At 35.5% G+C, this 15,213-nt stretch overlaps 1 long non-coding RNA gene across 2 annotated transcripts in view; it reads left to right on the top strand.

Annotated features, from left to right (window-relative positions):
- Nucleotides 1-15,213, top strand: part of LOC132424949 (uncharacterized) — a 125,407-nt gene that overhangs the window by 4,280 nt on the left and 105,914 nt on the right. For both annotated transcript variants that reach the window (XR_011246448.1, XR_009519310.2), the window contains exon 3: nucleotides 478-629. This is a non-coding gene — a long non-coding RNA (uncharacterized lncRNA). The remainder of the gene's footprint in view (nucleotides 1-477; nucleotides 630-15,213) is intronic.

The raw sequence follows: 15,213 nt of genomic DNA, 5'->3' as shown, positions 1-15,213 counted from the left end.
AATCGTCATGAGACATGGCCGGTCATATTTATGATGTATCTAATGCTGAGTCCTGGGTCAGATGTTCTATATTCAGTTTCAGAACTGTTCCTAAAGGAAATCATAACTTGCTTCATAAACATTCTTTATGCTCTAGTTTCCAGGAACATTTTGAGTCAAAATAAAGAGACTATCAATGTTTTTACTTAGAAATAAAGTAAAGCAAATTTTCAAATAAGAAGAATCGAGTTACCTCAGGATTAAGTTCAGCTTAAATTAAAATTGTGAAATAGAAACATTTGTCTTGTGTTATTCTGCTCCTTCTCTAGTTCAACTCCAACTCCTGGCATCCAACATCCTAATGATTGCCTTTAGTTTCCCAGAATCCTTGCCTTTGACTGTGCCCTTCACTCCTCACCACCCACCCATGTACATATAATACATTGGACTTTCCTTCTTGAAGACAAAGTATACTAATCTAAAATAATCCTTCCACAGTCTTGAGAGAAAGTTCAAGATGGCTGTGTAGAAGATCTTGAATTCGCCTCCTCCCATGGACACACATATGGAACAAGTCCCTCTGAAAAAGACTTGAAAACTAGCTGAACAGCTCCTCCACAACAAAGGATAAAAGAGCCACATCGAGACAGGTAGGAGAGGGAGAGATACATTCTCACCAGAAACCCCACCCCCTGCACAGAGAGCCCCAATCTGTAGGGATCTCACAAATATGGAGCTTTTCCCTGAGAAATGAAGTGCTCATGCACCACATCAGGCACCCTAACCCCTGGGACCTGCACCAGAGAGAAGAGCCCCCCAAACGTCTGGCTGTGAAAACAAATGGGGCTTACATCCAGGAGACCCAAAGGGCTGTAGGGAACTGAGATTCCACTCTTAAAGGGCTTGTGTGCAAACTAACGTTCCCAGGGACCCAGCGCAAAAGCAGCAACTTGAAAAGCTTGTAGGCTGAATGTGAAGGAGGTTCATTTGCTAATCTTAAAGCATTAGGGTCAGGGGCCTGACCCCCCACTCTCTGTTTTTGCACCCTCCCTCTACCTTGCTAGCACCACAGGCATGTGCAATCACAGCCCTCTGCAGCTTCCCCACTAAAGCCTGAGGGTGTGTCCCTTGCCAATGCTCTCCCACTCCCTTGCAAAAAACAGTGGGTGCTCCCCAACCCTGTGCTCTCTCACTGCCTCGATAAAGCTGGTGGGCATGCCTTGACCCTGCACTCCCCTGCTGCCTCGCTAAAGCTGTAGGCAGACGTGATTCACACAGGAAACGATCCTTGATTGCCTGGCTCTGGTAGCTGGAGCTTGCATTTCTGGGCCCCACAGGACTGAAACAATTGGAGAGACAGTTCTTGGCAGGCTACCAGTCCCAGGGCACTGCACAGACATCAGACTGAAACACACCCCAAGTCTGCCTGTGAAAAAGGCCTGTTTACTTGTCCCAGAGCGTCAGCTTGTGGGTCAGGCTTCATGTTTGCCACACATCTAGAGGCTACAGAGGAGCTCTCAGGAATGAGGCAGGAGGAGCCATCTTTCTGTTCTCCCTTGGCCTCACTACAGCTCACTAGTACGTCCCAGAAAGGAGCTTATACACTCATCTAAAGCCCCAATTTTTGCAACTGTAACCCATGGGACACTTCCAGATTACCTGGTCTGGAGACCAGCAGGGCTTACGAATGAGGTGCCATTCATAAGACTGTGTATGTTGGCATTCTTTAAAAAATGCTGCCTGAGTGTCTGGCTTCCAACAGGCTGACTGAGATTTCTCCTTTCCACACATGCTCAACAAATGGGACCTATCAAGAATAAATAAGGCTACTCAGACAATCAAAATGTTTGAGAGAAAACCAAGAGCTAGGACAAGGTTGAGCTAGAAAGGTTCGTCTCCTATACAAGGCCAAATCCACCTAATACATAAAAACCAAGCAAAATGAGGAAACAGAGGAATATGTTCCAAAAGAAATAATAAGATAAAACCTCAGAAAAAGGACTGAAATGGAGATAAGTAATCTACCTGATAAAGAGTTCAAAGTACTGGTCATAAAAATGCTCACCAAACTGGAGGGAAGAATGGATGAGAACAACAACAGTGAGAACTTCAACAAAGAGACAGAAAATGTAAGGAAGTACCAAACAGAAGTCACAAAACTGAAGAAAACAACAACCGAACTGAAAAAGTACACTAGAGGGCTTCAACAGCTGACTAGATGAAGCAAAGAACAGAAACAGCAACCTGGAAGACAGGGTAGTGGAACTAACTTAAATGGAGCAGCACCCTCCCCAAAAAAGAAAGAAATTTAAAAATTGAAGATAGCCTAATGGACCTATGGGACAACATCAAGTGGAATAACATTTGCATTATAGGGGTTGGAGAAGGAGAAGAGAGAGAGAGAAAGGGGGCAGAAAACTTATTTGAAAAAAATAATTGTTGAAAACTTCCTTAACCTGGGGAAGGAAACAGATATGCTGGTCTAGGAATCACAGAGAGTTCCAAATAAGATGAAACCAAAGAAATCCACACCAAGACACATTATAATTAAGATATCGTAAGTTAATGATAAAGATAAAAATACTTATTACATCCAAGGAAACCCCCATAAGACTATCAGCAGATTTTTCAGCAGAAACTTTGCAGGCCAGAAGAGAGTAGCATGATATATTCAAAGTGCTGAAATAAAAAAACTTCCAAGCAGAATACCTTACCCAGCAAATTTATCATCCAGAATTGAAGGAGAGACAGAGTTTTTCAGACAAGCAAAGCTAAAGGAGTTAATAATCACTAAACTGACCTTACAAGAACTTTTAAAGGGGATTCTTTAAGCTGAAAAGAAAGGGCACTAATTCATAACAAGAAAACATGTGAAAGTAAAACTCTCACTGGTAAAGGTAAATATATAGTAAAGATAGTAGATTAATCATATAAAGCTAGTATGACGTTTAAAAGAGAAAAGTTATAACAATAACAATAACTACAATAATTAGTTAAGGGATATACAGTGAAATGTGACATCAAAAACAAAATGTGTTGGAAGAGAGTAAAAATGTGGAGTTTTAGAATATGTTCAAACTTGCTATCAACTTATGAAAGACTGATATATATATATATATATATATATATATATATATATCTCAGTATATACACACACATACACAAGCACAGGCTGTCATATGTGAGCCTCAAAGTAAAAAACCTATACACACAAAAAAATTAGAAAGGAATCTTAGCATAACACTAAAGAAAGTCATCCAACCACAAAGGAATAGAGCAAAAGAAGAAGAACAAAACAGAGAGGAACTTCAAAATAGAAAACAATTAACAAAATGGCAATAAGTACATAACTATCAATAATTACTTTAAATATAAATGGACCAAATGCTCCAATCAAAGCACAAAGTGGCTGAATGATTAAAAAACAAAAAAAGATCCATCTAACTGCTGCCTACAAGTGACTCATTTCAGATGTAAGGACACACAGACTCAAAGTTAACAGATGGAAAAAGATGTTTTATGCAAATGGAAACTAAAAGAAAGCTGGGGTAGCTATAATTACATCAGACAAAATAGAGTTTAAAAGAAAGGCTGTACTGAAAGACAAAGATGGGCATTGCATAATGATAAAGTGGTCAATTGAATAAGAAGATATAACATATATAAATATTTATGCACCTAAATCAGAGCACCTAAATATATAAAGTAAATATTAACAAACCTAAAGGGCAAAATTGACAGCAATACAATAAGAATAGAGGACTTTAATACCCCCTTATATCGATGGATAGATCATCCAGGCTGATAATCTATAAGGAAACATTTGCCTTAAATGACACATTAGACCAGATGAATTTAATAGATGTATAGAGAACATTTCATCCAAAAGCAGCAAAGTGCATATTCTTCTCAAATGTACATGGAACACTCTTTAGGATAGATTATATTTTAGGCCACAAAACAAGTCTCAATAGATTTAAGAAGATCATTTCAAGCATTTTTTCCAACCATAATAATTTGAAAGCAGAAACCAATCACAAGGAGAAAAGTGCAAAAACTCACAAATATGTGGAGATTAAACAACATGCTACTGAACAACCAATACGTCAATGAAGAGATCAAAGGAGAAACTTAAAAAAAATACCTTAAGACAAATGAATATGGAAATACAACATACTAAAATCTATGTAATGCAGCAAAAGCAGTTCTAAGAGGGAAGTTCATAGTGATATAGACCTACCTCAGCTAACAAAAATCTCAAATAAATGAACAACTTTATACCTAAAGGAACTAGAAAAAGAAAAACAAATGAAGCCCAAAGTTAGTAGAAGGAAGGAAATAATAAAGATTAGAGCAGAAATAAATTAAACAGAAACTAAAAAGACAATTTAAAAAAATCAGTAAAACTAAAAGCTGGTTCTTTGAAAAGATAAACAAAATTGACAAACCTTTAGCAAGACTCACTAAGAAAAAAAATAGGGCCAAAATAAATAAAATCAAAAATGAAAGACGAGAAATTACAAATGATACCACAATAAACAAAGGATCATAAGAAACTACTACAAGCAACTATATGCCATTAAAATGGACAACCTAGAAGAAATGGATAAATTCCTAGAAACATACAATCTTCCAAGACTGAATCATGAAGAAATAGAAGATCTGAATAGATTGATTACTAGTAAGGAGAATGAAACAGTAATCAAAAACCTTTCAAAAAACAAAGTCCAGGACTAGGCAGTTTCACTGATGAATTCTACCAAACATTCAAAAAAGATTTAATACCTATCCTTCTCAAATTCTTTGAAAAAATTGAATAGGAGCGAATGTTTCCAAAATCATTTTACAAGGCCAGCATTACTCTGATACCTAAAATGGACAAGGACACCACAAAGGAAGAAAATTATAGGCCAATATGCCTGATGAACATAGATGTAAACATCTTCAACAAAATACTAGCAAACTGAATTCAACAATACATAAAAAGGATCATACATCCTGATCAAGTGGGATTTATTCCAGGGATGCAAGGATGATTCAACATCTGCAAATCAATCAACATGATACAAAATGGAGGATAAAAATCATATGATCATCTCAATAGATGCAGAAAAAGCATTTGACAAAATTCAAAACCCATTTATGGTTAAAAAAATCAGTCTCAATAAAGTAGGTATAGAGGGAACGTTCCTAAACATACACATGGCAAGCCCACAGCTAACATCATACTGAAAGGTGAAAAGCTTTCAGCTCTAAAATCCAGAACAAGAGAAGTGTGCCCACTCTTGCCACTTTTATTCAACATAATATTGGAAGTCCTAGTCACAGCAATTAGGTTAGAAAAGGAAATAAAAGGCATCCATACTGGAAAGGAAGAGGTAAAACTGTCACTATTTGTGGATGACATGATTTTATATGTAGAAAACCCTGAAGACTCTACCAAAAAAACTGTTAGAACTAATAAGCAAATCCAGCTAAGTTATAGAGAACAAAATCAGTATACAAATATTGGTTGCATTTCTATACTCTAAAATGAGTTATCAGAAAGAGAAATTAAGAAAATAGTACCATTTACGATTGCACTGAATACCTACAAATAAAGTTAACCAAAAAGATAAGAATAGATAAAAATAAAGATAAAAATGTTAACGATGTTAACATTTAACATTGTTAAAATGTCTGTATTACCCAAAGCTATCTACAGATTCATTGCAATCTCTATCAAAATTCCATGGCACTTTTTTTTTTTTTTTTTTTTTTTTTGCGGTACATGGGCCTCTCACTGTTGTGGCCTCTCCTGTTGTGGAGCACAGGCTCTGGACTCGCAGGCTCAGTGGCCATGGCTCACAGGCCCAGCTGCTCCGCGGCATGTGGGATCTTTCCAGACAGGGGCACGAACCCATGTCCCCTGCACTGGCAGGCAGACTCTCAACCACTGCGCCACCAGGGAAGCCCCCATGGCACTTTTTACAGAAATAGAGCAATTGTAAAATTTGTATGGACTACAAAAGATCCGAGATAGCCAAAGCAATCTTGAGAAACAAGAACAAAGCTGGAGGCACCATGCTCCCTGATTTCAAACTGTATTGCAAAGCTATAGTAATCAAAGCAGTATGGTATTGGCATATAAACAGATACATAGATCAATAGAACAGAATAGAGACCTCAGACATAAACCCATGCATATATGATAAATTAATTTGTGACAAAGGACTAAGGATACACAATGGGGAAAAACAGTTTCTTAAGTAATGGTGTTGGGAAAATTGGACAGCAACACACAAAAGTATGAAACTAGATCACTATCTTACACCATATACAGGAATTAGGTCAAAATGGATTAAAGATTCGAATGTAAGACCTGAAACCATAAACCTTCTAGAAGAAAACATAAGTGACATTGGTCTTGGCGGTGATTTTTTGGGTATGACTCCAAAAGCAAAGGCAACATAAGCAAAAATAAACAAGTGGAACTACATCAAACTAAAAAGTTTCTGCCCAGTAAAGGACACCATCAACAAAAGAAAAAGGCAACCTATGGAATGGGAGAAAGTATTTGCCAATCATATATATGATAAGAGGTTAATATTGAAAATATATAAGGAACTCATACAAGTCAAGAGCAGAAGAAAATCCAATTAAAAAATGGGCAGAGGACCAGAACAGACACTTTTCCAAAGAAGACATACAGATGGGCAACAGGCACATGAAAAGATGCTGAACATCACTAATCATCAGGGAAATGCACATCAAAATCACAATAAGATACCATCCTACACCTGTTACAATGGCTTTATCAAAAAGACAAGAAATAGCAAGTATTGGTGAGGATGTGGAGAAAAGGGACGCTTGTGTACTGTTGGTGGAATGTAAATTGGTGCAGCCACTATGGAAAACAGTTTGGAGGTTCCTCAAAAAGTTAAAAATAGAACTACCATATGATCCAGCAATTCCACTCATGGGTATTTGTCCAAAGGAAATAAAAACATTAACTCAAAATATCTCTGCAACCCCACTATAATTGCAGTATTATTTATAATAGCCAAGATATGGAAATAATCTAAGTGTGCATTGATAGATGAATGGATAAAGAAGATGTGGTATCATATGCAATGGAATACTACTAAGCCCTAACAAAGAATGAAAACTTGCCATTTGTGACAACATTGATGGACCTTGAGGGTATTAGGCTAAGTGAAATAAACCAGACAGAGAAAGACAAATACCACGTGATTTCACTTACACATGGACTCTAAGAAATAAAACAAATGAACAAACAAAACAGAAAAAAAAACCAAACTCATAATACAGAGAACAGATTGGTAGCTGCCAGAGCAGAAGTGGGTGGCAGGTGAGGCAAATGAGTGAAGAGGATAAAGAGGTACAAACTTGCAGTTATAAAATAAATAAGTCATGGGGATATAATGTACAGTATGATGACTGTAGTCAATATTGTATTATTTATTTGAAAATCACAAAGGGAATAAATCTTAAACGTTCTCATCAAACGAAGAAAAAAAAGTTTGTAACTTTGTATGGTGATGGATGATAATTAGACTTATTGCAGTGACCATTTCACAGTATATATAAATATAACATCATTATGTTGTACACGTGAACCTAATATAATATTATATGTCAATTAAACCTCAAAATTTTACATGAAATTAACACTGTTTATTAATTGAAAATATTAATAAAGCTAAAAGTCAAGCAAACAGAAAACAAAGTAGCGACAATAATAATTTCTGAAAAAAATTTTCACTAACAACTCCTTCATTTAGCACAGCAACTATTTCCACTTTTGCGTGTTACCATCTATTTCTGATCTGCATAGTTATATTTTATTTAATTAAAATTATAAAACAGCATATTGTTTTATATAATGCTTTTTAATTACCACCACATTTATAATATTTTGGTTTCCTATATAGTCTTAATCATTATACTTTTAAATGTCTACCTATCTATCCTATTCAATGATGTAACATGTACTTAGCTGGTCTCCTATATTTGGACATTTGGATAGCTTTTTTGAAAAATAATTAACAGTGAGTATTTTATAAATGCTGTATTTGGTTTTTTGTTTGTTTTCACATCTGCTAATTATATTTTTTAAGGATAAATTCGCAGGAATGCTATTTCTGAGACAGCGTATAAACAACTTCGTAGTCTGAATAGTTATACTAATTTTTATGTGCGTTAGCAGAATTTTTCATTCAACATCACATAATTTCAGAAAATATGCTAATTAAGTTTGGCTTGTGTGATGTATTTGTTATTCTAGCACAAGTGATAAGTAAATTTAGGTTTATGAGATGGGGAAGAGTTGGATTAAAGGAATGCCAGAAAAAAGGCGATATGTGACTAGGAATTGTATTATGATGATGAGAGTTTCCTGTTGAAAGCATGAGAAAAACATTCATGGACTAGGGACAGAATGATAGTCACAAACAGGTATAGGCAAAATGTAAATAGCAAGAAAAAAATGAAACAAAAACCAGTTTCAATTAACATTAGTTTTCTTTGTAGTAAGCACATTGTTGATCTTAGATGGAGAATGATGCCTGGAAGCCAAAGATGGCTCCATCTTCAACAGGAGATCAGGATAAGGGTTTGAAAAGAAATGGGACAAGAAACCTCAATTTTTAAAAATGCAAAAAAAAAAGAAACAAATTCTTTCTCAAAATACCCATTACTTTCCTTTCCTTTTCCTCAGGTAATTACTTAATCGAAGGAAAGCAAATTGGATATATTAATTAATAGAAAGATGTTAAAGAATGAATTATTAACTTATTATTCCTCCCAAGAATTTTGTGGGAAAATGTGTTAAAGGACTGAACTCTAAAGGCATAATCCTAGACAGCCTGGTAAAAAGAGGAGTGATAATTGTGGATAGAAAAGTTTGGCTTTTCACTATTTACTTCCTGATTCTCCTGCCCAATTATGAAGGAGCTTAGGAAAAATTAAAAGGTGACTCAAGATGCCTAATGCCTGGGTACAAATCCCATTTAAGTCACAAACTATCTATAAGGTCAAGGGTAAGTCAGGAACCATTAATTCTCTCATTTGTCAAATGGAAGAGATAATCATATCTGTCCTATCTAGCTTAGAGGAAATTGCTTCAGAGAGAATAAACCCACAGGGTTCAAGAGATTAGCAAAACTTTAGCCTTCATTTAGATAAAATTGAAAGCTGTAGTGGTACTTGTCATTGTCCACCAAATTTGTTTGTACATTTCTGGAAAACTGTAGTTGATTTTTAAAATTAGCTTCAGCTACCCAATTAAAACTGATAGTTTTCCGATTATAATTATCGATTGAGTTTCTTTCCTTTAATTGTTGAGAGGGGGTAAATTATGACTTCAAAACAGAGGAGTTTTCTTGTAATACACCAATTTCAACCAGATTTCTAATTCTTGGGTTGTAACTTATGGACTAACGTTTTCATTATGCTTTAAATCTCAATAATTTTTGAAGTAGTTACTATGTGCAAGACACAATGCAGTGAGGGCAGCAGAAGGTGAAGATGTGATGATGAATGAATCTTGGACCCTTCTGTGAAGAGCTTGCAGCTGTGGTGTTATTTGTCTAAAGGCTCAACTGAAGCTCTGGTTGGAAATTAAATTTCTCAAGGAGACGCAAAGCAAGGAAAGCAGAGGCCTCGTGATGTAATCAAGATATTTCTAACGAATGCCTCTTAGACAAGGCAACTGGGACAGGTTAATCAATAGAGTCAGTTACAGCTGGGAAAAATAAGTGATGCATAAACATCTTAAAACACATAAATCTACTTTCCTTTAATTCTCTCTTGATGCAGGGTCAAGGTTTTTGCTTTGTGTGTGGATCTATTGTTGGTTGGAGCTCACCTTCGTCTGTTAAGCCATAGAGCATCATTCAGATTCCAGTTTTAGCTTTGTTGAATGGTGCAAGAGCTTAAAGACACATGCATGGTAAGGTCACTCAATGTAAAATATGTCTAGATTTGAAAAATATTTTTCTTGGCCTTGTTTTTCACCTAATTTGACTGCAAATTTTCTTGAAGCTACCAACCATTATGAAGCTTTTCCAGACCACTCATATTAATTTTCATAGAAACAACTCTTTTTTTACTCTCATATCTCATTAGTTTATATAACATTTGATTAAATTACATAATAAAAACAGCAAGTGTAATTGCATAAACAGTTTTTAGAATAAACTATTTGTCTCTACTGACTGAGCATATAGGTCAGTAAGTATACACAGATGGATTGGAGGTTCACTTTTTTGTGCCAGGAGCCTTCAGCCCTGAAGTGTGGTGGGGAAGGAACCCATTTACAGAGAGAGGAAGAGTCCCCTCTAATCCTGTGAATTAGTTACCTGGAGTTAAGGGCTTCCACTGTACATTCAAAGGCTAGTGAGATAAAAGGAGGAATTGGTGATTAAGAACAAGGTATGTGAGAGAAGTAACAGTGAAAGCAAAGGTGTTGGGAAGAGAGTACTTTGAAGAGAGAGGGGAGTCTTTCTGATTGAGTTACAGAGAGGTCAAGTAAAGTTAACTGATTAGGGTTGGGGTGGAAGATTGCAGTACTTGGGGAATAAATGGGTGATAGATAATTAAGGGGAGAGAAATAGTAAGAGTGGACTCTGCTTTTGTTATGTTTGGCTGAGAAGGAAGATAGATTGGGTGGAGTTTGAGGAAGAAATTAGGTTGAGAAGAAGTTTGGTTTTGGAGTTTGGGGTTTTGTTTTTGGATTACCGTACACTTAAAAATTTTAGAAAGGAGCTAGTAGAGAGGAGTAGGTTAAGAATGTAAAGGGCTACATTTAAATATATTAGAATATATGGAACATGATTTCTTAAGGCAGTGCCCTATTATAGATCATTTGGCATTTTAGAGGCTCAATAAATTATGGAATGAACGGTCTTCAGAGTTACCAAAAAGAAGAAAATTGAAAACACTGCCTGGCTAAAGGAAAAAGAAATTTGCTTGAGGACGTAAGGTAGTGTGTGCTTATATTAATTCACTTGGATTAAATGTGTACACCTGAAAAAATGGGCATGGTTGTCTGATAATATCTCAAGTAGAGAACCTGTAAAAATGTCTTCTTATTTAAGAAAAGAAACTAACTCTGCTTTGAAAAGAGTAATTTATCCATTGAAACCTGTTAGGTATCACTATCAGATATTGTGTTTACTAGGAAGCTTATGGCATATGCAAATATTTTATAATGTTAAATGGAAAAGGTAGAACATAAAATTGTACAAACAATATGATTATAACCATGTTAAAATACTTATAGAAAAGGTAATTTGTTATATCTTACTACTTTTGAGTGATTAAATGAAGCAGTGGGGTGGGGGGGGGGAGCAGATATTTTTACTTACTCCTGAAAACCTATTTATTCTTTTCAGGATATTATGCTTTTGACTCATTTGCAGTTTTTAACATTATTGAGCATATCCCCTGATCATAAGATCTGTTTCTCTACAAGGAGTGAGTTGATAGCACAACATGCAAAAAGAGGGCAAAATCCCTAGCACTAGGCTATGGGGCCACACATTTCCCCTCCCTCTTCTCTCTCCCATTGGCAATCAGTTAAGTGCACTCTCCCACTGAGTGACTTCAAATGTGACTTCAGTATCCCTCTCAACATTTGCCTCTAACAATGGTGCCTAACACTGTGCCTGGTACATAGTAAACATTGAATATATTTTTATTGAGTGAGTGAATAAACTTGGCACACAAGATGGAATCTATTTTCGATCTCTGCCATGTGTCAAAGTAAATAACAGAGGGATTCACAAGATAAATGTTAAAGAGAGACATAGGAAAGAGAGAAAAAATTCGAGAAAAAAATGTAAGGTAAAATTTATCTGATTTTAATTGCAGGACAACTTTCTGAGTAGGGAAGCATTAGAAGAAATCACAAAGGAAAACAAATAGATTGGATTACTCAAAAATCAAAACTATTGTATTTTAAGCAATTTTTAAAAACTTAAAAGCAAACAGAATATTTGCATAGATTAAATAATTGCATGAATGACATAGATTTAACAACTTTAAGTTATATAATTATATGTATATTGTTAAAAAACACTAGGATAATTTAAAATTGCAAAGTTTATAAACAGAAGGTAAACAACCAGTAAATATGTAAGAAAATATTTAATCTCAGCGATCAAAGAAATGAAAACAATGCTAATAATCTCATAACTAATAAAATAAGTTTTTTAAAATGTTTACATTAAGATTGGCATATTGTGGTAAAAATATTTTTGAAAGCAATACAGATAGATCAAGCACTGTAAAATATGCCTTCATGCCTTTTGATTTAGTAATTTCCCTTCTAGGAATATATCCATGGAAAGCAATCTAGAACACATGAGAACATTTTTGCATACAAACATAATCATTACAAAGCTAGTTATTGTAGAAAAAAATAGAAACAATCTAAACACTGAACTATTGGGAAATAGTTAAATTCTGGTATAAATGGTATATAAAAATATTAACCAGCCATTAAAACTTGTTGTTCTAACTTGGAATCCTCAGAAAGGGACCTTGAAAAACGGATTTGTGTTCAAGAGTGTCATTAGGAAGAATTCCTATGAAAAATCAATATAATTTCAGGAAGGATGGCAAACATGCAGCCCCATAGAAAGTAGTTTTGCTCAATCTACTTTATTCAGACTACCAATTTAAATTTTAACGTCATCCAGAAACACCCTCACAGACACACCCAGAAATAATATTTAATCAAAATCTGTGCACCCTGTGGTCCAATTTTGTTACACATATAATTAACCATCACATGGAGGATGAAGAAGAAAGGAATCAAAGACAGTTCTCTGTGTTCTACCTTAGATCCCTGTGTGAACAGTGGGTCCATAATTTCTGAAAAGAGTATGGAAAGAAGGACAGACTTGAGCTACCAGTGAGAAGTTTAGTGCTGGACATGTTTTGTGGAGCATATATGGGTCATCCAATTGTAAATATACTGCTTTGGATTTGGATTGGAGATACAGAATTGACAGTGGTCAGTATATAAGCTTTAGAAGGAGAGGATGAAATTCCCCAGAGAAAGTGTGTATAAAAAGAAAGGGTAGAGGGTGAAGGATGGAACCCTGGAGGATTATAAATATGAAAGGACAGGAGAAAGTCAAAGTCACAGAGGCAAGGTAACAGAATGAGACCAGGAACCCAAGGCAGGAGTTTCAAGAATGAAGAAGAGGAAAACTATCATCCACTGCCAAGAGGTCAAATATGGTAAATACTGAAAAACGTCCAACAAAAATAGCAAATAGGAGGTTTGTGTTATCTCCAGGGAGAAAACCTTACAGAGGTGGGATGGATTGAGAAGTGCCAATGCAGAGGAGGTAGAGACATGAAACATACACTTACGCTGTCAGCAGCTTAGATTGATGGAAAGTGAAGAGATGACTCAGAATGGAAATATGTTAAAGAATATTTTTCTAAAATGCTGAAGGGAAGATCAGGGATGGGAAGAGGAGAGACAGGGAACAAGGTCCCTGAAGGAGAATGAGATCAGAAAGAAATAAGATCCAGAGTACATGGAAAGTTTGGTTTCAGACATGCTGGTATTACTGCCCATTCTTTTCTGGTCCAAATAAACACATGGAAGTTTGTCATTGCAATATTAAATTGCATTCTGTCATAGGTGATGGATAAAAATTTCTGTAGTTTAGATGTTACCTTTATATATAAGCTTAGGACAGTGCTTAGTTTCATGATTTCAAAAAATATCTTTATCCAAATGGAATAATATATTTGAAATTACTGTGTAAACTCTAAAGAACTATATAACTGCCAACAGTAAAGTCACTGGGAGCGATTTGAAAGAAACATAATTTCTGTTCTTTATTCTCTACCTAAATAATAATAATATGTCCCAGGGCATATGTTTCTTTTGTAAGAGGTTCACAAAATTCCACTTTCTTGCCTTTCTTTCTTTTTATCTTTTTTTTCTTTTAAAAATACCTCCCAAAGATCTCCTTTGCTTTCTATCTTATGGTCCAGTTTTTTCCTGCACTGCTCTAATGATCTTTTCATAGTTCTCTATTTTGCTAATTTCTGCCCCCTTGAATCAATCCTGGACCTGTAGCCTAAATTTAATTTTCCTCAAACACTGATTGCTACTTCACTATTCTAGTCAAAATCCTGCAATAGCTCCCCAATTTCCCTGCATTAAACGCAGAATAAAGTTTGTATTTCTTAGCCTGGAATTCAAGGCACTCCATAATCTGGTCTCCACTTTTCTCTTCAACCTTCTCTGTAACTTCTACCTAGTACCTACCTATCTTCTAACCCTTCAAATTGATATGTTTTGTTTCTTGAAGTCATCTAGATGGACCGTATATTTTTATAAGGGTAGTGTATTTCCCAACTTTCAGAAGCACCGTTCACACTGCAACGTGGTTGGTGTCCACTAGCGTTGTACAGCTTACAACCTGCATAAATGGAAGCGACGGCCCCTGTCTCAGAGCAGAAATATTATTCCAACCTCTGAACTCCAATTATATCATGACCTGCAGCTGGATTTCCCTCTCTATTCTTCTGTAAACCTACATATCGAGAAATTATAACTAGTTCAAATTCAAACCCAGTATTTAAAATCTTCCATCAGCTAACTTCTCTGTAACCATCTTACCTTATCCTCAACATGAATTCTCCATTATGAGTGGGCTGTTGTCTACCACCAGGTCTCTACATATATGAATGCCCACCTCGGAGCCATTTCATTCTTTTTCCTTCAACCCTCACTCTTTCCCACCCTCTTCCAACAATGACAATCCATCTTTTATGAAATAAAATAGTTTTCACCATCTCTATAAACTTTCAATGATTGTTCTACTCCACAATCATCCTTTCTTTCCTGAATTAATATTAAGGTTATAATATGTGCTGTAATATTTAGCACTTGGTTAAAATCCCATCTTCCATTCATTCGTTTGTCATGCATCAAATTTTGTCAACCACCAACTAGACTATGATTCTTCAGTGGTTGAAACTTTGACTTTTATAACATTTATATCCCTTAAGCATAATACACAGTCATATAATATTTGCTTGTTGATTTGATATTTTCACTAAAATTTAAAAATGATAAAGCTAACCCTTATGTTTGTCTGTAGAGTCTTAAAAAGTTAATTTGTAATTTGCAGTGTAATTTCGTAGGGTTTTTTATTTTACTGTCCAGCATGCTTCTTTTGTCTTTGAGTTCCATTAGGA

The sequence above is a fragment of the Delphinus delphis genome, chromosome 4 (genome assembly GCF_949987515.2).
Source record: "Delphinus delphis chromosome 4, mDelDel1.2, whole genome shotgun sequence".
Taxonomy (NCBI): domain Eukaryota; kingdom Metazoa; phylum Chordata; class Mammalia; order Artiodactyla; family Delphinidae; genus Delphinus; species Delphinus delphis.
This window is presented reverse-complemented; position numbering and strand designations above follow the sequence as displayed.